General features: G+C 41.0%; 1 long non-coding RNA gene across 1 annotated transcript; it reads right to left on the minus strand.

Annotated features, from left to right (window-relative positions):
* Nucleotides 1–11,744: 11,744 nt before the first annotated feature.
* On the minus strand, nucleotides 11,745–19,779 carry LOC115023724 (uncharacterized). Its single transcript, XR_003834036.1, has 3 exons — nucleotides 19,658–19,779; nucleotides 15,318–15,479; nucleotides 11,745–13,768 (listed from the first exon to the last, which is right to left on the minus strand). It is a non-coding gene; the product is annotated as an uncharacterized LOC115023724 (long non-coding RNA).
* Nucleotides 19,780–20,296: the final 517 nt, after the last annotated feature.

Below are 20,296 nucleotides of genomic sequence, written 5' to 3' on the forward strand. Positions count from 1 at the left end.
CGTTTGACTGAAGTTAAGTTAATGGAGAAACACACTGAGCGAGGAACTATTATGCACATTATGTGCTGACTCAATATGAGACAGTTAATTGACAGCTGGTGTATTTCCTCCTGATTTACCCTCCTCTTCCAGGCAATTGGCGACAGGACGGTAACCTGACCCACATCTCTCACCGCAAAAAATGTCATAATCTGCGCCGTAACCATTTTGCTTCCTTCTTAATTAGCGGAATGTGCCCCCGAGCTCGTCGCTCCCCGAAGGCTGAGCAGCTGCGCATCGCTCAGCTCATCCAGTGTGAAAGCTGAAATCACAAGTGCAACAGCCCAGTCATGGGAATTTATCATCGGTAAACACACATATCACTGAGCAATCAGCGGCTGAGTGGAACACAAGTGGAGCTGTGGTTGATGCAGTGAAAAGGACAACTACTCACTAAATAGGGATCATTGGATTGTGAGCTAATGGCCTGAGTGGCATCCTGCCAGGTAGATGCACCTGCGGCTCTTAAACAAACTGTGTCATCACTATTACATATGCTCAGAGTACCAAGAGGACCATTAACTCACAGCTGCTGAGAAACAGCCTTTACACTCAATAGCACAAAAGCAGCCTGCATGAAACAACAGCTTAATCTAATATGTGATCCATGCAAACAAATTGTGTGATAAACAAACTGAAGCTTCTTTGATTGTTGTGTGAATGGAATGCATTTAATATAACGCTTTTCCAATCTTTGCGATGACTCAAAGCACTTTACAACACATGTCATTCACACACATTCATACAGAGTCAGTGGCTACCATACAAGGTGCAGCTCTTCAGTAGGGACAAACATTCACACACATTAACACACACCATTGGCCATCGGGAGCAATTTGGGGTTCAGTATCTTGCCCAAGGACACTTTGACATGCTGACTGCAGGACTGGGGTCGAACAGGCCACTGGACCACTCTACATGAGCCACAGCTGTGTATGTGTGTTGTTTTATATGCCAGTGCCAAAGACACATTTCCATATTATGCAAATCTAATGGACAATAAAGTAATCTGGAAATTCACCCATAGATTTTAACAACATAGTTTTAGATTTACCAGTCTCTGCAATCTTTGCAAAAAAAAAAAAACTAGCCTGAGAATCTCATTTGAACTAGTAATTCATCTAACTAATTTCTTATGAAGATATTTTACAGCTATCAAACAACAAAGTGTTGAAATGACACCAGTTTCTAAAAGTAAAGAAGAATAAAATGTGAAAAAAGAACAAAGAGGATATGCAGGGACAAATTAAAAAAAGGTATGCTGTTGTGCAAAGTAGAAATACACTATAATTAACATAGTCAAGTTAATTTAATTTATATAGCTCAATATTTACACATTTGCCTCAGGGGGCCTTAACAATCTGTACAACACAATATGTCCTTTTCAACCCTCGCTTCAGATAATCATAAGGTCAACACTTTGCACACAATTTGTACAAAAAGGGTTCGGATTTGTGCTAAATCACATTATTCTTTAGTATCTACGATGAAATGTGTAGGATATGACCAGAAATTTTGTTTAAAACATTCCAAAAATGAACTAACATTATCAACAGAATGTGAAGAGGTGACAGTATGTAAAGACTCCTCTGTATTGTGTTGCTGAGACCCCGACCCCTCCCGTCTTGTAACACCATTTGAGAGGCGACAGTCAATCAAAGTGGTGAGCAGACGAAGAAGAAGAGCTGTTTGTCAATACAGGGTCCATGTACATTTCGATAGTTTGTTTATTGGACTAAATTCAAATTGGGAGAAACAAGAAAAAACACTTTTTGTTGTGTTTTTTTCCCCCCTCCAATTAGCAGTTAGCTCGAATTCAGCCAGCGGTGCAAACCACAGCACGGCGGTCTGATCCCGGGTGACTGCTGGATCAGATTTCACGGATAAAAGAAAAGAAGGAGTTTGGTCATTGTGGTCGATGCAAAACCACTTAATATTAAGAATTTCAGTGTGTGTTCTTACATCTTGACTGACAATTATTAAAGTTTAGTAGCTTTTATCTCAACTGTGTGACACAAAAAGCCAGCGATGTCAATCGTTCATATTGAATGACTACCTGTTTACCCACTGAGATTCACTCAGCTGAATACCCTCAATCAAACACGAGTGTGTCGCACAGTTTGATAATAATTGAGACGATTGCTGCAACACGATTGTTTTCAGAGTAAAGAATTAAATCAACAGTTTACCGCTCCACTTGCACTCTAAAAAGGGAGAGTCTCTGAAGCAGCACTGGTCACATTAGAGCAAAACCGTGATGCAGCTCTACGACCAGCCACTTGGCGCATGCTGGAATCCCAAGTGAAACACAATTTGTAACAGTTCAGCTATTTCAGTTTGAACCGCTCATCCGAAACAAACCCAGTGGCTCTGGGTGATATGCAGATACAGATGGTGCAACACGACTAACTGTTCTGTTAATTACCGCACAAGGAGAAATCAGCCATGCCGTGTGCAGAAAACAACCATCTATATTGTGAAAAATGCCAAGAAGTCAACAAAAGTAATTAAGGACTATGATATCTGCTCAAACTTATGAGGAAGTCTGGAAGATCCTCTCCACAGCACGTCTCAGCCGACAAGTGGATCCAACACGACAGCAGCCTGAGGTTGAACTCTCGTCATGATCCGACGCTCAAAAAGACACTTACAAAAGCTGTCATCTGCGATCCAAGCCACTATTAACGCGGTTGTCGACATTACTCATCAGCTGAGATGAATGATGTGCAGCAAAGGCCACAGTTCACAGCCACTTTAGACTGTCAACAAATGTCTGAGTCAATTCAGCTGGATGTCAAAAAACACTATGTTCTTTAAAACATTTCCCATTAGACCTGTAAATCTATTACAAACAAATACTGAAGCTGTTTTTTTTTGTTTTATCAGAGATTATTTTCCCATAATTTTAAAAGTTAAGAAACTAACAATGCAGGCTTTTGAAATATCACAGAATATATCTTTCTAGGCACAGAAATGTTTGCCACTGAAAACAGTTTTAAAGATGAATATTCATTTTTTAAAAGAACTGATATCGTATTGATAAAAAAAATAAGATATTGTGGCTAGAGGTTTAGTTGTGCCTTTAAAACATCAACAACTAACGGAATTATAAAGTAAGTATTACACTTCCATCATCTGCCCGATGTTAAAAGTAAGGGGACTACATTTCCCATAATGCAATTTATAGCGTCTTTTTGTTAGACCATCCGTGTCTGGCAAACGTCCATGTAATTCAAACATTAGGCGTGCGATATGTTACGCAGTGATTCTGTTAAAAATGTGTCTTTAAGCCTAATCGTTTGTGCTCAAATAAATGTATCAAGCCCTAAAAAAAATAACGTGGCGTCACATTTCACAGGTTGTAAACATTGTACGAGACTGCCACAATTTGTAGCTTGGTAGTGTAACATGTTCTAAATACATTGATAAAGACGCACTAGAATAATAAATTCTCCATCTGCTCAGACCTGACACCACTATGACATCATTAGCGTCAACAGAGATTCTCCAGTCTCAAGAAGACACTGTTTTCACACACTTTCAACATCACACACAAACTGACCTTAATGTGTAAAAACACGGTACTGTACCTTTAATGGTTAAGAATTTAGTTCAAATACTGGAAGTAGGGGGACAGGAAGTGGGATGGAGGCCATTGGCCCCACATTTTACGCCCTTGGCCCGATTTTGCGTCGCAGCTGCTGTGATCCCATCACAATATATTCCCTAGTTTTAACGTCTGTCTAAATTTTGCTCTTAGGCTTTTCTCTTTCACAGTATAGTAAAATCACTATAACTATAACATTAGTGGGTCATTAAAAGACCAAATGAGTTAGAAACTACAAAGCCAAAAGGTAACTTCCTGGGTTATTTTGTCTAAAGTGCTTTTCAATTCAGGCAAGTGGTGAAGCCACTTTATAGCAGCGTTTTATTCTGAAATCAAACAACACCACATACATATCTGTGCTTACTTGAATTCAGATTCCCTGCTGTCCAGAAGAGGCAACTCAGAGAGACAGATGCTTTCATCCATGCATTATTCACCACTTTAATTCCACAACCCTACAAGAGAGAAAAACAGAAAGAGTTTGTATTTATTTTATTCTCTTATATCCACAAATAGATAGCTGCAAAATGTTCTTTGTTAAAGATTTATGAGCAGGCATCAAATAGGGAAATAGTTGCTTGTGTTGCTCTCAAAAGGGTTTAACCAATATCTGTGGGTTTTCATCAGAATTCCAATGTAGAGAAAAGAAACTAAAACTAAGGACTTTTTATTGTTCATATATGTACTTTTTCAGGGGGAAAGGAAAAAATCCTAAGTATCCATTGTAATTTTATTCTGTATCAATATATCTAATAATAGTTTCATCTAAGGTTCAAAGCATATTTTTCTTTTGGAGACACTTTTATAGTGTATATCACTATAGATATGAACAAATGATACAATGAACCACCAATTTCTAGACATACAAACTTTAAAAATGACAATTCATGGATCTATATCATCCTTACTGACCGCCAAAGGCAGTGCTTAACACTGAATACGTTCCGTTTCGCGCATGCACAGGTCGAATATTTATATCGACAAAGTCACGTGTGACCCCGGATGACCCCGATCATGTATAAGATCCAGTGTCATCGACGAGATCAGTCCTTAATTTCTTCTCGCTAAGACGCAGGTCAGTACTCTGAGCATTAGCTTGAGCTAATCAGGAGATATACTATTACTTAAAAGTTTGTCGCTGTAGCCTCGCGACCGCGTTTGTCGGAGCTGCGGGTTACTCGCCCTCCAGAGGCTGCGACGGGCTGTCCATCTCCAACAGGGAACTGTGTGTCACCGATTTTGGACCTTCGTACTGGCGGAGCCGGTCAAGTTCATCGGTGGTGAGATCGTTAAGTTTTGCAACGAGCTAAAAATGTATGTTTGCCAATTGGAGCGTGTCGCTCAGTGTTGGCCAACGCTCGTGATTCTAGCTGCTAATATGTGGTGTAAACATTACTGTTGCCGCTGTTTTTTCACTTCAGTTAGTGGAGTGCTCTAGAAGAAGCGCTCAAATCTGACTGGTGGACTGCTAGCAGGAGCTTGCCGTCATTTAAACTGTGGGCGTACAGTATCTCCTACGCTGGGTTTCTATAAGTTAGCAGTGTGATTGGAGTGGCTCACGCTAACCTATAAACAGCATCAGTGAAGGGAGTACTCTCCTCCCCTCTCACTGCATATGGTGCTCCCTGGCCTGGTGTTTCTACAAGTTAGCAGTGTGCGCTAACCTACAAACGGCATCAGGGAAGGGAGCGCTCTCTCCTCCCCTCTCACTGCACATACTGCCCCCTGGCTGGTGTTTCTACAAGTTAGCAGTGTGCGCTAGCTCACGCTAACCTACAAACAGCATCAGTGAAGGGAGCGCTCTCCTCCCCTCTCACTGCAGATACTGCTCCCTGGCCTGGTTCTCTACAAGGAGTACCCTCGCAGCAGCCCTCAGCAACTGGTGAGTTTTTTTCTACTGCGTGGTCGCCACGGCTGTAACACCTGTATGGCTCCTCTTCAAACCAGAGGATGGCCATGACCTTTGCCCCTCTTGCCTTGGCCTCGAGCATCTGAGGGAGGGCCTCTTGGAGGATCCGTGCAACTTAAATCCAGAGGTGGATATTGTCTCGATGGCAGCTTCAGCCACTCAATTTAATGAGTGCGACGAAAAGAAGCCCTCCTGTGCTTAGCCAGAATCGGGCCTGGCTCCTGTTACTCGGCTTGTTGCTCCTTGGAGGAGGCAGAGAACAACTCCATGTGGGCTGTCATTCGCATGGCGCTGGCTTGCCTGCAGCTGGATGTACGGAAGTCAGAATCGACGTCTGCTAGTGCTTTCTTCAGGTGCACTCTGGCACCCACCACCTTCGGCCAAACAGGATACGGGAAGATTTGGCCTTTACTACATACCAGCTGTTGAGCATACCATCGCTTCCCTCATAGTTTCCCCTGATGAAGCTGAGGCAGAATGCCAGGTGCCCTCGACCCCAATGTCAGGTCACTGATGATCTACTCTATAGGGCTTATGATACAGCGGCGTGTATGGGCCGTATCAGCAACACCCTCTCTCATCTCATTCTCACCCTCCCTGCAGCAGGATGCTCCCGGCGCTTCCTACACCAGCGTCAGTGATGCTTCACTACAAGCATTTGCCTTAGTGTCAGGAGAACTTGGATGCCTGATGTCCACTTTGGTTCAGACTCGCCACCAAGTGTGGCTGGCGATATCACCTTTGTCTGAGGCCCCTCCTGACAGGCCTAGGGGTTCCAAATAGCTGCCCCCCGAGGCCGTCCCCAGCCACCAGTCCACTCCAGTAGGCACCAGGGCCTCAGAAGGCCGGCCCACTACCATAGCGGCTATGCTCACGCCCCCACTGGGCAGCCGCGGTGGGTTGGGATCTAACCGTCGTCGTCGCCCCCCGGGGCCGGGGGGGGCTGGGATTGGGGCCTCGGAGCCAGCTGTCGGTTTTTTTCCCCAGCAGCAGCTCAGCTACTTGGAAGCTCAAGCTTCAGACCCATGGGTGGTTTCCACCTTAGCCCAGGGGTACAAGCTTCAGTTCCGACGCTGGCCCCCTGCCTTCTGCCGGGTCAAAGTGACCATTCCCTATTGTGCCTCACAGGCAGTTTCTTTGTTTTGCCTTCCAAGGCCGTCATTTGCAGTTCAGGGTGCTTCCATTTGGACTCTGCCTCTCCCCACGGGTGTTCACCAGGTGTGTCGCAGCAACCCTCTTGCCCCTGCAGTCTCGGGGCATAAAGATTCTGCCGTACCTAGACGACTGGTTGATTTGTACTCCATCCTGGTTTCAGTTGACCCGGGACACGGCTCTCCTTCTCTCTCACGTGGCCCAGCTGGGTCTCAAGGTGAACTTGAAGAGTTTTTTTTTTTTATCCCTCTCAGAGCCTGACCTTCATTGGTGTCGCTCTGGACACAGCCACTATGAGGGCCTGTCCATCAACTCAACGCATGGACGACATCCTTAAACTTCTGCCCCTCTTCCGAGGAGGTCAGTCTTTGCCCTACTTTGTTTCCCCGCTTTGGGTTCTGTTCCTTCCCGCAGAGAAACTGTTACCACAGATGGCAGCCTCTCTGGATGGGGAGAGGTGTGACAGAACAGGACGGCTCGGGGACAGTGGTCTGCCCAAGACATCCTGATCCCTGCCACCTTCAGCTGTGGGTTTGTCCACTGGACCTGAAACCACTGCTGTGTAAATGCATAGAGCCTGTCAAAATTACTATTCTGAATGTTAGAGCACTGTCTACTCGTCGGCGGTACGAGGATAGATGGAAGCTGTGTTCTGACTGGTGTACAGATCGAAACAGGGACCCAGTACTTTGCTCTGTGCCTACTATCGTTGAGTTTCTGCAGTCCCTCCTACATGGTGGCCGGTCTCCTGCTACCATTGGGGTGTATGTGGCTGCTATTTTCTTGCAATATACTAAGGTTGACAATAACATAGTGGGGAGCCACAGGCTGGTATCCCTCTTCTTAAGGGAGCTCTGAGGGCCCCAAGGGCTCCTACATGGGACGATTCATAGAACCATAGTTACATACGTAACTTTCGTTTTACACGCTGTAAATACATCTCAAACAACTAGCCTGTTAATCAGTTTCATTCATTCAGCCCAACATTGACTTCGTGTTACAGATTTCTTATTGGGAGGGGGTGTTTTTTATTTGACGCAAATTACTAAACTACTTACATCATTTTCAAATGGTGCATGTGCGGTTGCGATGAGCTATTAACTTAAACATTTTTCTCATTTAACAATTAAATATCTATTTTTTTTGATGAGTCAACTTGTAACATCCTGTACAGATGTGCAGTTTTATTTATTTTATTTTTACCATACTTGTAATTTTTTCTCTTTATTGATTAGGTAGCTAGCTTTACGAGGGTGCCCCCATTATTTATCCTACTACTAAACTCTGACTTGTAATAATCTCATCTCATATAGGAACCGTTTCACAACATATCTTGTTGTCTATTGTTTTCCTTCTCTTTATTTACCCCTCTGACATGAGGAACAATTAATAAATTAAATAAAAGCTGCTGGAGATGGGAGCTTGTCAACTCGATTGTGTTCAAACTCATTCATACCCAGAGATTTTCAATCCCATCCTCTCCTGTAGACCGAAGCACTCTCCAAAAATGCTTTGAGATTTAGAGGAAAGTGGCTGAACAGATTGTTATGTCACCATTAGGGAGCTGTAATAAAGTCATATTTCTTTTGCATTTTGCATGACTGGAGGGCCTTCCACTCTCGCCTGTCTGCTCCTCTCACATCAGCCTCCCTTAAGTGGAGCAGTTCTGGGCTGCAGGTTTTGCCTCGCTGCTGCCAGAGAGTGTCTGTGCCAGATAGCGTTGCATGATTACACTCAGCGGCGCACAATTTTGTAGACAGCGTTATAGCAGGAGAATAAAATATCTCAGGCCTCATTAAATGCCCACACATTTGGAAATTAGAAACCAGTTATTCATGAGTTGTGAGGGGAATAAGGATATCAAACGTAACTGGTTTATAACAGGTTATTAACAAGCTACAAGGAGACTGCTTGATTAAAATGCTGAGCGATAACGGTTGAACCTTTGCTAGAAAATGTTCATAAATCAACAGTAAATGGGCAAATTAAGTAAATGTTGGTTGTGTTGTGCTTTTAAAAGTACTACCAGATGCAAAAATACACATAACACGCCCTATAGGTTTCCTTTTTTTTTTTTTATTGCACCCTGGTGCGAACTTCACAAGCATTGCTTGCATGTGTCATAGTTTTTGGAGTAAAAGTGGAAATGATTCTGATACTGATAAACAGTGACAATCAAGTGCATACAATTCATTGTATTTCCTCTGAGCTGTAAAACACTAAAGCTGTTCTGACAGATATCTTTTATGCCAGGAGCCGATGCAAACAGAACAATAATGTTTTCTGCTGTATATGTGAATGTGCGATAAAAACAAAATAGTAAAAAAAAAGAGCATGCTGTCATGTTAATGTTGTTCATATTTTCAAGTGGTTTTCTGAATATGTGGACCAAACTTTGCTTGGCTGCTCATGAATGTTTTACCAGATGTTAAATTAATAATTAAAAAAGAATCCTCATTGTCAACTATGTGGTTATGTGGAAAATGTCCTCGCCGTCTGCTGCTTGAGGCTGAAATCTTTATCTTGCAATAAATTTGTGAAATTCAAGAGAAAATTAAGCATGTCAAATATTAAACTTACTGAAAGAACAGTGCCATGCCATATTATTTTGCTTATAGCAGCATTGTTTTAAAGTTCTGGTGATAAAGTTCAAATATATGTGGTTATTCATCAGCATTTTTTTAAATTGGCATGTTTCTGAGAAATAAAAAAGGCAGCTAGCCTAAGCCAACGGATATTATTTATGTAATAGGAAGTATTTTTATTTTTTGTATAACTTAAAGTTCGTATTCTTGAAGTCACTGAGAAAAACTAAAAAAACATAGTAAAAAATGCTTATTCATGCAAGTTTAGCATGCATAAACATATTTACATTATTGTAATCAGTTTAAATAACTTTCTCAAACATAAAAACTCCATAATCTTAGACACACCTTACTCTTTAATGCTATAATTTCAAATCAGGAATTGTTTTTCAATAGAGAATCAATTTTTAATCGAATCGTGACCCCGAGAATAGACATTTAATCGTGAGATACCGAAAGTTTCACACCCCTGACCATCATCATACAGTCAGCAGGCGGCTAAAGCCCGAGAGAACCGTGAAGACTATCTAAGAACTACAAAGACCAAACAAAGCACATGTAAAGATTGTTTGCACCGTTGTATATGTTGTAAACATTCTGGTGAGATATGGTGGGTAGATAGGCGTCGGCAACTTAGACTGCATAGCCTACAGAGAGAATTGAAGGTGAGTGAGCTTTATAAAATCAAGCCAACTTTAGGGAAAAGGGTTTAATTACCGGTATATCCCCCTTGAGGGCGAGACACAAGTGACGCCATCTGTTGCCCCTTTCAGTCGCAAATATCAACACGCGTTCCAAGTCACAATCGCCATTTGAACGACTGGCAGCGACTGGATCTAACCCTAACCCTAACCCTTAAAATGAGAATCTTTCCGTATCACGCACCGTATAGATTCTACCTGCCAACTGTCAACCCCAACTGACCCAGACTGGAACAGACCAAGTCCGACTTGGTCCCGTCAGTCAGTCACAAATCATTATTCATAATCCTTTTAAGCATTTCAATATTTCAAGTAATTGAAGAAAACAATGGAATAACTTTCAGCTTCAAAACCCTACTCCAGCAACATGTAAACAAGTACGGATCGACCACTAAAGACTCTGCGGTCTCTTAGTCCCGAACTTCAACAATCTGTATCGTTTTGATTCTTACTCATTTATGACGAGCGATGAAAAACGAATAGTGTTTGGAGTGTCGGGACTCTGTGATCCCAGACGAGCTTGTTGTAGGATTATATTACCGGCCTCTCTCAAGCGCTGCTGTGGCTCTTCCTTTTGCCTCTCTGGGTTTGATTTGAGCCAAAAGAGCCACAGGATACAACTTCCAAGGCATTAGCATTCTCAGCAGTCGCCCAAAAAAGATTTCAGATCACGCTAGTTTGAAGTGACAGGGTGCTTAAACTACAGTACATCGGGGTGAGAAACAACCGCCTCATGCTAACTACAAACACATTATGTAAGGAACAGTGATGGGCTCATGCCCTTTCATCTTCACAGTCTGTTTCTTACAGTATTTCCCAACACTATAGTGTTACATCTCCTGGGTATGGAGATGCTAATGCTCTTTTTTTGTTTTAGCATTGTGAGTTTATGATGTGGTTTTATGCAATTTGGGATGCTGATCGCAGTGGAGTCCAACAGTTGATCTTTAACTCATTGTCCAAGTGTTTTGTCCAACTCGGGCAAATTGGAGAGAAGTAAACCGCCGGTGTTTACTTCAACCGGACTGTTTGTTTTATGTTGTCTATGCATTCTGCTGGTTTCCATCATCATCCATTCAAATGTCACGAAAAGCAGCCGCCAGTTTTATTTCGAAAGTCTTTCAAAAGTATTTATAAAAAGCCTGAAAACATGCAGAAAGGACTAGATCACGCACATCAATCTGCCAGTGATGTGCAGGATATGCCAGCTCATATGTAATATTTCAAAATTGTTTGGATTTTTTTTTTATATTTGCTTAAACTAAAAGTCGCTTTTAAGCATTTTGTTCACAACGGTATTCATCGAGTGTTAATCAGGGCTTTCAAAGTGTCACGTTTTCGAAGCTACACTTATTTATACATGGTTTTTAATAAAAGTGAATTCTTTATTTTACTACTTTCATTTGGTTTCACTAGCTTTCCTGTTTTACGGTGAAAACAATCCCACGTCAAAGTTGGCGGACAGCATGTCTGCTGTTTTACGCTTGGTAACGAAGGAAATGAAAGAATAATGTTTACAGACGTTTATTTCTTTTTTTTAAATCAGTTTTAGTTGTCATGGTCAAACATGGTTTTGAGGCTGCCTTCTATCAGCTGTTTGTATGAATATGTCCTCTATCCCACTGCTACACCCCCTTTAGTCCAACTGGAATGACTGGCATCTTATTTATTCATAACCACCGTTTCCCCAAAGTTTCAAATTAAATCCATTCATAACATTTTGGAAACATCCTGTTTACAGGCAGCATGGGTTGAAACAGAGCCCCTGACCGACTCCAAATGGTGAGAGTAATTTGGTGTAATTGCACCACGGGTGAAACCTTTGAAGACCAAGTTTGCTTTGCGACTGAAACAATGATGATTAGAGCATGTTCCCTTGTCGAACACAAATAGGATCTTTCCATCACGCAAAACTTAGTATGCCCTGTTGAATATAAGCTTTAAAAAAATACTTATATACAGTGTTGAGTATAACTCATAAAAATAAATCATTTTAGGGTTTTTTTTGCACATTTCAGCCATAATTCTCTAAATGACTGACCGAGCGTGGGATCAACCACACAAATGGGAACAAAGAATACATTTACATTTTAGCTGCAGGGTTTCAGTGACAAACAATATGCAGCATGAGCTAACGTGAGGCTTGAAAGGCCACTGCTCGCACCACATGATATAGATTACCTTTAGAGAAATCAGGGCACCTATTAACACTGCTGTTTGATCTCAATGGCACAAATTGATCCAAGGTGAAGAAATGGTGGCGTAATTATGATTGATGATGAAAAAAAGGGGAAATGATTTGTGCCTTTAAATTCTCAGCGAGAAAGTTGCCCCTTAAGTTAAAAAGGAGATTTCGGAAGCTGTGATGAAATGTGAAGATTCGGCTAATGAGTGGTTAAAACTATGAGATTAGAAGAATGCATTTTCCTATCATTAAGGTCACAGTGTAGGGTAACCTACTGGTTTGCACTGTGCGTTTTACAAAGCATTTTTATTACTAAAAACATTCTGACACTTTTGATAGGATCCTTTCAAATAATTTCTTAAAAGATGAGCTGGGAAGGTTCACTATCGACCTTGAAAGTGGCAGTTTGAGAAAACTTTCACAGCACAAGAATAAATGACAGCTTTTCAAACCTTGTGCTAAGAAGTCATTTTTCAAATTTGAAGAATTGTGACCAAGATTCACATACTGAGCAAGACTAAGAGCCATGTGGCTTTAAGCTAAATGCTAACATCGGCATGCTAACACGCTATTAGCTTATTAGCCCAAATTGCAAAGTGCGTTTGAGGCTGATTCCGTTAATGTTGCAGGTATTTGGTCATAAACCCAAGTATTCCACATTTTACTGAAAACCAAAAAACATCAACTTCTTCATGGCACGACGTGGAAAAGTCATAACATCGCTAACATAAGCAACGTTTCATGGTAACCAGTACAACAGTTGTTGCGATATTATCAGTTTGTTAATTATATGCAGGTATAGATCCATGATACGCTGTGTGATCTGCGATTGGCCAATATTAGCCAGCGATACGAAGCTAATTGTGGGTCGGTGCTCTTGTACATACAACACGGAGTTTAAGCTACATGAAGGAACTGGATACAGTGTTTGTGCAGGACAATTGACAATATGGAGCAGATTACACCCCACGCACATCTGAAACGCATTAATACAAGTAAAAGGTTTATGGCCGAGCCCCATGGCCTAACATTAGTGTGAAACGAGAGCACATTTCATAAAGGATCCTGGCTGTTAACAGATGCATTAAACTTAACACGCACTTCTAGTAGCTCTGCGCTCTCCCCTTTCCTTGTTACATCAAGAAAAAAGGAAGAAGTTGACACTCATAGCGCATCTATTTATGTTATTTGCCGTATAAAAAAAATACTTCCCGACGGGGACCCGAGCCTTCAACATTTCCCTTCAACAGCCTCAATTGAGCAGGAAGGATTTCTGTGATGGCAGGGCGTCTGTGACTCAGTGTCTAGAATAACTCTCTAAATAAAGTATAAAACGCAATCTGCTCTCGTTTCACTCAATGCACCTTTTTCTCCCTTCCCCTTGTTGCCAGGGGGATGACCGAAAGCATTTCATATGCGAGCGTCGCGCCTCACTGCCTCCCGAGCACAGAAGCGAATCAGGTTCCACTTTTAAAAGATGTTAATTTTACATTTTTAATGACCGGCTGATGGCTTAAGTAAGTGAGTGCCGCTTACAACAAAAAAAAAAAGGAAGATTTGATGTTCTGGAAATCCTCCACACACCTCCAACTGTGTAAGAAAAAAGAAAAGTGACCTTTAGAAAATTTTACTTTTATTTCAGTGCAAACTATACCAATTGTGCCATTGTTGCACACACAGCACATCCTGTGTTAAACTTTCTGCGGTGGAATCCATACATGGAGATTCCTCAATTTCATGGCTGATTAGCCTGATGTCGGGATTATCTCTCGTTATTTTAGGGCAGATAATACAAGATTAGGATTTAATGGGATATGTGAAATCAGCTGGAAGACGCCGGGGAGGGGGGGGCTCTGTCAAAGACAGATTTGCAAAATGCAGTTTATTCTGGTTAAACTATGAATTGGCGAGGTGAAATAGTTGCCCAAAACTCGATATCCAAAGTGAATATATGACACATAAATGATCCACATTAAGAGTTCACAGCTAGGGAAAATTAGATATGCTAGGTAAACTCGATGTCATGTACAATTTATTAGAAACACCTTCATGTAAATTCTGCACATCCCACTTCCCAAGGGCTAGCCAGCTCTTCGCAATGTTGGGAGGAGAGGATTTAACGCGTCTCAGATATTAGCTAAGCGGTTTATAGCACAATGTTCTTTCTTTTTTTAAAGGTAATTAGCTTGTACTCAACGCTGTCATATCCGTAAGTGCAGCTGCTTTTGAAAAAACGGGGCAAGATAACAAGAGGCCAAGCCTCCCCGGGGTCAGTGCCCACCACAACCTGGATTATGGCACCAAAGGAATCCTGGGAAGCGTGTATTGATTTGGCCTGACACTTGCTGCCACATTTAGCTTAGCCGCTGCTGACTCGCAAAGGCTTCAAGCAGTTATCCGCCATATTCCCTACTATCTTTAAAGAGCACTGAGAAATTACCTCATGCCATAGAAGATTTATCATCACATAATTAGCTCGGTGCACCTAACGGCAGATCTCTTTTGACTGCTAATACAAGCTTAAAGTTCATGTGCAGAGGACTATGCTTAATTAACTTGTTAGTATGAGCATGCTGTGATGAAACACTGGCCTTTATAAATTGCATTTGTTTTACAAATTGTCTGCATGTGCTGTACTGTGATGGTGAGAATCTGCGGGATGCTACAGACAACACTGATATCAGTAGAGAAATAGAAATGACCTTAGATCACCATAAACACGTTTAATATTGCCGTCCTTTAGAGTGAATACTGTATTGCTAGATTGGATATTTTGGTGGAAAACTCATTTTACTAACACGTTCAGTAAGAACATTGTGTGACGTGCCAGATATGTTAATGAACAAACATATCATTATGTTAATAGGAAACTTAATACAGACCGGATTACTTCAAAACGTATTTTGCCAGTCAGTTGTATATAAATGTAATTTCTAAGAGACGGAGTCGTTGATATGCTAGTCAATTCAAAACATTTAACGTAAATGCAAATGATAGTGGGAAGCTCTCGGGATACTAAATAAAAAAATGTCTTTGTGATGATTAATACATTACATTTTCTTTTAAAACAGAATTGTACGAATAAAGCTAATTAATTGTAATAGTAGTAAAAAATAAACTCAACTCGAGGTCCACTTACACGTTTCTTTGGCAATTACAACGGCATCTCATGGTCTTCCTCAGCGTTAGCAGGTGTGGGTGGCACCTTTGGTCTTCGTCCGGCCGTCCATTGGACTCTGGCCATGCTGTGACAAGTTTTAGGTCTTTGGTCACGTGATGACAACTGAGCAAACTCCGCCTGCTGAAAAAGACCATGAGATGCGGTTATAAGATCTGAAAAAGCTCAAGATGAAGATGTTAAGCTGTAAAAAAGGCAGCATGTTTGTTTGTTAAACCAAGTGGCTTACAAGAAACATATCCATCTAGAGCAGGGGTGCTAAACATGCGTCCCGCGGGCCAAAACCGGCCCGCCAGAGGGTCCAATCCGGCCCACGGGATGACTTTGCAAAGTGTAAAAATGAGTTGTTTTGATCATAAAGTAAAAGCCTTTGTAGACACACTGATCTGTAAGTTGTAGCGCACATGTGTAAATGATAAACTAATACTGCTGCTGAAATTGCACCTTTTTTTCTTAAGAAATTTCAGGTTGTTTAAGTTTGAATATTTTCAGAAAGTACTTTCTTGCACTAAAACGAAAGGAAAAATTTGGAGTTGTTGTTATTTACAGGTTATTAAGCTGTGATTTTACTGGTCTGGCCCACTTAAGATCAAATTGTGCTGCATGTGGCCCCTGAACTAAAATGAGTTTGACACCCCTGCTCTAGAGCCATGTTACAGAAAACAAAAATCATCAGCTCAAGATTATGTGTTGCACAAGCAGCCATCTTTAAGCCCTACATTCTTTTTCACATTGAGTTTGTAATGTTCAGTGAAATGTTGTCCAGTGTCATGAGCAAATTTGACTCCTCACAGGCCCAGTGTTCACATTTCTACTCAGCTGTAAACGTCTCATCACCCAGTGTTGTTGCTCTGCATGATTCTGGGCAACTGCTCTATGCAAAGAGCAACCCTTATTCGACTTGAAATCATCCAACACTTTACCCTTTGGAGCACCCATTGGCTTTTAAGTGGCCAAATGCCATCTTATTTTATTCATGTTACGGCACTTCTGCACCCTCTACTCTGGCACAAACGGAGCGATAGTGCAAATCTCACCCCTCTTCCTCTCTACAACCATCAGCCAGATCTAATTTGTCTTTTTTTTTTTATCGTATTGTTTTAGATTTCATTTAATTCTCAGAGTAGCAGTTGTAACATCATAAGGCATCTTCTTCTGCATCTCTGTCAGCTACAAATGCAGTTGTGGGACCCTGCTGGATGAAATGGGCAAAGACAGCTTCACAGTTTGCCAGGGGTGTTATTCTAAGATCAGGCTGGAATCAGAAGTTTTGTCGGTTTCAGTTAACCAGGGCGCTGCTAAATGGCTTAAGCCAAGCATCAGTGCACCCGGCGAAGGCTCTAAGATATTGCTGCATGACAGCTAAAGTAGCTGGGTGCATCACGGACATGTACCCAGCCTAAAGAGCCCTCAAGCTTTCTCTTCTTCATGACTGACTTTTAAGTGTTTTATCCCTGGGACACAGTGATAATGTGCATTAAGATCAAGAACACTTATTTCAATTGTGCTTTATGTTTTATTCCGGCCTTAAATTCAGCAGTGTCTAGACTGTGCCTTGCTGGGAATAGCCAACATGGGAGGATCCCATGACTTTAAGTATGCTAACATTAGCCTTCACTATTATTTTGTTTTGCGAAGAAGGAATTTGCTTATTTTATTTTTTTCTTCTTTTAAAATCGGAGTTAGTTAACGCACAACCAAAGCCAAATGTTTCCTTCTATTAATAGCATGAATATACAACACAGGAAGGTCTCTTCTGGATAAAAACTGAAAATGTTATCAAAACGGCAATATCGCATGTGGCTGTGGTTTAAATTATACGGTTGATGTTATTCTATATTCTTTTACCTGGAAAACACTAAAAACCAACAATGTCTGTCAACACTTCCCCAAACCTTAAAATCTACCCTAAATCTTTTTCCTAAAATGAGTTGGTTACTCAAACTGAATTGAATAGTGCATTTGGTGCTCCATTGCGTATTTACAGCAGCAGGATGACACATGTGGAATCTACGCAAAATAAACTATGGTGCTCATGTTTATTGTAATTAAAGGAACATGTCACCCAGTGATGCATTTTCTATAGTTTGAGAACAATAGAGCTCTGTGGCCCAGATGAATAAGCTGTATCCAGGTTTGGCTTTAAGCAATACTTGTTAGTAGGATCTATCAATTATTTTAGTCTTTTCATTTGATTTGGAAGAAAATAAAATACCAAAGTTTTACTTTAAAACAATTTTTGATTGAAGACAAGAAATGTGGTCTCACTCCTCATACAACATTTGGAGCTCCTGGTGTAACATCCTAAGTCTCATTAAATTGCATCCACGTTTCTCACACACACACACACACACACACACACACACACGTTTTAAATTTGCCGTCGCAATTCCACATCTTTCATGTTTGCTGAGGCTTCTTGGTAAATTTGTCAAGTTACAAAATCCCGTATTAGTTAAGACATTGTCACAGGTTGAGCACAAAAGGTAGGAAAAGCAGTAATGGCGGTTTTTCATAGGACAGCCTCACAGCCAGTCTTTTTGGGTGTACCACTCCATTTGAAAAGAGCGAGTCATCTTCTGTCCCGAAGTTTGAAGAAAACCTTTTAGCTCCAGCGTTGGTCTTCCATTATTTATCACCTCCTGCTTTGATTGAAAGTCCAGTTTTGAGAATTGTTTAAATTTAGATATATACTGTATAATCTTCCATTTTTGATCGTCAGTCAGATAAAAAAACTAAACTAAACTGACTGCTACAGTGCACTTGACTCTGATTTTTAGCTAGCTTGTTGGCGCCTGAAGAGAGGGGCGGAGCTGTCGACTGATCACCATCTGGTGGTGAGTTGGATCAAGGGGTGGGGAAAGACTATGGACCAGGGGTCACCAACCTTTTTGATGCCGAGAACTACTTCAAGGGTACTGGATAATACGAAGGGCTACTTGTTTGATACAAACTTCCTGAATAACATAGTTGCACGGTTTACCTTTAATAAAAAGGTAAATGCCATGGCTCTCAGCAGGAAACCGGTGGATTGCCTAATCCGGGTAGGGAATGAGCCCTTATCCCAAGTGAAGGAGTTCAAGTACCTCAGGGTCTTGTTCGCGAGTGAGGGGACGATGGAGTGAGAGAATCGGAGCAGCGGGGGCAGTATTGCATTCGCTTTACCGCACGAAAAGAGAGCTGAGCCAGAAGGCAAAGCTCTTGATCTACCGGTCGATCTTCGTTCCTACCCTCACCTATGGTCATGAAGGCTGGGTCATGACCGAAGGAACAAGATCGCGGGTACAAGCGGCCGAAATGGGTTTTCTCAGAAAAAAAAAGTATCTAAATTATTGGAATCATACAGAAAATACATTAATAGCTCAAACCAGTGGACACATTAATGTTTATTTTATTGTTATTTGTTTTTTTACTTTTCATGATGCCTCCCCTGACCGCATGTCCCTGGGAGACTTTTGACAGCGTATGTGTCTGCACACGTGTGCACCGTGCTAATACTAATGAAAAAAGGCATACATCAATATTTATTGATATTCTGACTGTGAATTCATTGTTGAGTAACCCAGACTGTGCTTGTGGTGTCTATTGAACACTGGACATTTTTTTATGAGACTTAATGTTTCAGGGAAAAAACGTAATTCATATCAGACTCTCAAATGTGACTGAATATAGATGATCAATTAAAATGTAAAAAGTTCTTCCTTGACTCTGAATTTAATTGTATCCATAATAAAAGTTAGAGCAATAAATAACAGATCCAGAAAATAAATAACCTAACCCGCAAATATTCTCAAAATGACAATGCAATAATAAGAAACACACAAGATCATTCCAAAGTCTTTTTAACTGCTGAGTTCGAGGCCCAAAGCCCAGAAGAGGCACAGAATATGAAAGTGTTGTTATACAACACCTGATAATGTGCCAAAAATATTCCTACTCTCTGACACAATGAATTTAACTCCATGAAGGAAAGTCCATTTGTTAATATTCATACATTCATGGAAAAGCTCCAGGCACTGTCATTACCTAAACACACACCCTCAAACTTAATCAATCCCACAGCGTGGGAATCTTCTCCGCATGTAATTTCAAATCTCATCAGAGCAACACATTGTTTGATGTTTACTACATCACTCCGTTAAACCAGATTTGAGTTATTTTTACCAACCACCTCAACAAACAATTGATCCACTCTGCCATCCACACAGACCCATGTGCTTCCTAGCAGGCTAAACATCCAACCTAAACAGAGCATGATAATGACAAAGCTGTTCAAGTTAGAACATTAATTCAACACAAACCTGTGATGTTAGGAGACATGTGCAGGCCATCCCAAGTTAGACCAACTTTCTTCTGTTAGAAAGAAGTTTGAAGACCCCAAGAGATTAACTTCCTGGAAAGGTTTACTTCCTGGACAGTGTCATGCCAAAGTGGGCGTGAACAGGAACTCAAGCCAATCAAGCCATTACACCGATCCAACCTTACAGTTTGATGTCATGTCCTGACTTAAATCCTATTATTTGAAGATACAGTACATTACATTAAGTAAAAATGGCTTCTGAGACAAACTGTGACAAATCTTCTTTTGAGAATTATACCCCAGAAAATAAAATGACACACAAACAAACAAGAACATTTTGTTTGGTATTATGCAAAGTGATTCCGGTGGCATTTTAATTCATATTTGGATTTTTATTCAGTAAAGCAGTCTAATGTTTTAGTGGCTGTCATTGTGAATATGTATTGTGTGGATTTTGGTCTGTTTCAATTTCCTCTAGAAGTATTAAATGAGACAAGATGTTGAATTCAGAACTTGCAATAAATCATTCAATGGGCTCACATTAAATCGCATCTAATAAGTCATTTGTTGTAGTGTGAATACAAATGATTTGTACAGTTAACTTTTTGTTTGCCATTATCCAAAGTGATGGTATTTCTGT

Source organism: Cottoperca gobio, chromosome 18, assembly GCF_900634415.1.
Source record: "Cottoperca gobio chromosome 18, fCotGob3.1, whole genome shotgun sequence".
In the NCBI taxonomy this organism is placed as follows: domain Eukaryota; kingdom Metazoa; phylum Chordata; class Actinopteri; order Perciformes; family Bovichtidae; genus Cottoperca; species Cottoperca gobio.